General features: G+C 42.1%; 1 protein-coding gene across 1 annotated transcript in view; it reads left to right on the top strand.

The window, feature by feature from the left end:
• BCL11A (B cell CLL/lymphoma 11A) overlaps positions 1-2148 on the top strand; it is a 135511-nt gene that overhangs the window by 61894 nt on the left and 71469 nt on the right. The window lies entirely within an intron of this gene.

The following is a 2148-nucleotide window of genomic DNA, read 5'->3' as shown; positions in this document are numbered from 1 at the left end:
ATCCCATCACCCCCGGTACCTCCTTTCTCCCGACATTCCAAAAATCCAGCCCGCTTTTCTCGGAGAGACGGTGCGGTTGTTTTGGACTGGGGGGGAAAAAAAAAAAGAAAAAAAGAAAAAAAGGAGGAGTAGGAGGGCGAAGGGGGAAAGCTGAAAAGACATGTTGGTGGAAGGGCAATTTGCATGAAAAATAGGGACGGATGATTAGGGACCCAGGCAGGGAATTTTGATTGCCCCAGAATTAAAAGACACATCCTGCATATCAGTGGCAAGACCAGGTGAATTCTATTTCGGCGTTTTCTTTGTAAAGCCGGTATTTTGTATTTTGTTTAAAAGTATCAGGGATGATAAAAACATATTTTTGCTGGCTTTGCCTCCATCCGGAGCCAAATGTTTTGCAGAGAACGCGGTACCAGCCATATTTCATACGTTAGTATATAATTCTTGTTAATTAGCAATAATTTACGTTAAGAGCATAGAAAATGTTGAGGTTACGGGTTTTATATCTGTACATTTGATCATCTTGTTATTTTCAAGAACTTTGCCTCCTATAAAATTAATTAGGTGAAATGTGGAGGTGTAATCAGCAACCTCTGAATTACCACTTCATTTCCTGGTTTTGATTGTAAATCAGCCCAGTCGCTACAGACTTTAGCAAAGTCTATTTTTGTTTAGCGCTACTTTTAGCTGTCTGGTGCCGAAGCAGCGGGTTACCTTCCCCTGCTAAATAATACTGACAGCGTCAGAAAGAAATCAGGCCGCGGGAAAACATTGTAATTGAGTAATGATTATGCAGAGCTCCTCGCTAAGCCAGTTGTAAGGGGAAGACGGGTTATTTTGTGCCTTTTTGCTGTGGAGAGTTGGTGAGCTAGAAGTTAGATTTGCAAAATACCTTTGTCTGCGGCGTGCAGCGAGCTACTGGTGGAATTAGTCCTGCAATAATTTACTCCCTCGGTCCGAACGTAAGGAATTGGCTTGGGGAGAAAAACGCCATGGCCAGCAATCCTGCAGAAACACCCTGCTCCTCTCCCGGCTTCCCAAGGAGTGGGAAATGCATGTTGTGGGGCTTATCTTCTCAGTCTGTAAGTTTAGAAGAAAACCCCAGCGATTAAGACATTGTTTTTATTAATACGAACATAACCTTCATATTCCTGTGGTTGACCTTATGTTAAATTAGAAGTAGTACTAGAGGCAAGAAATGATGGACTGGATCCCTGTGTCCTAGTTGGAGCTGAGGTACGGCGAGGTAGTGTGCTCTTTCAATATTATTTTACGCAGCACAACTGGGAGCTACTCCAGATCTTCCTCCTCAATATTCAGCCTAGGTAGGGTTGAAATAAATTTAACCTGAGTTCACTGGATTTTTGCACTTTATCAAAATCAGTTCCAATATCGTGCAGTCAAATTAAAATCTATTTTTTGATTCTCTGTGGCTTTAAGTTCATTAAATGTGAAATTGGCAGCCAGCTAAAGAAGGTCAGGCTGATTAACTGTTTAGGAGTTGTGTTCTGTCTCACTTGCGTTACCTGGCAGTGTTTTGAGGTGGGTTGTATTTGTAGTACCGTCTCCTCCTGCTCGCTGCTGTTAGCCTCCCTGTTGTATTGCACAGAGAGAGGAATACCAGCACGCTGTTGGTATATTTTTTTTTTCCTCGTGAAAGGCAATAGTGATGGAGACTGCACAGAGATTGCCAAGGTATTTCTCTGCAAACTTAACAAAAAAAAACCCAAACCAACCACCAACAGAAAAGAGAGCCGAGTCTGCCTCCTTAGAGCATCCACTGACGATTCTGTGAGCAGAAATAGCCTCATAATGAAGCTTTTTGGAGCTCATTCAGAAAATTTGTCAACTTTGACAACATTAGGCAAGGTATTTTCGGTTTAAAGAAGGCACTTCTCACTGTTGGGAGGAAATGTGGCAGTCGCTTGGCCACGCTGATTTTTAGATGCTGAGGGCCACCGGTGCTAACATATTCAAGATAATTCAGGCATTCCTTTATTTCAGGGTAAAAAAGGAAAAATTACTAATTGCCTTGTTTCCTTAAGTACCAAAAAATATCCCATCTAGCTAACGTCTCTGGGTGGACTTGGTCGTGAATTCGATATTTATTTGAACCCTGAGGAGTAGCTAAAAATTAAGAGGTGCCTC

The sequence above is a fragment of the Athene cunicularia genome, assembly GCF_003259725.1.
Source record: "Athene cunicularia isolate RWA chromosome 3 unlocalized genomic scaffold, athCun1 chr3_part1, whole genome shotgun sequence".
Lineage (NCBI taxonomy): Eukaryota > Metazoa > Chordata > Aves > Strigiformes > Strigidae > Athene > Athene cunicularia.
The sequence above is the reverse complement of the archived record's forward strand: the minus strand, read 5'-3'. Positions and strand labels throughout refer to the sequence as shown.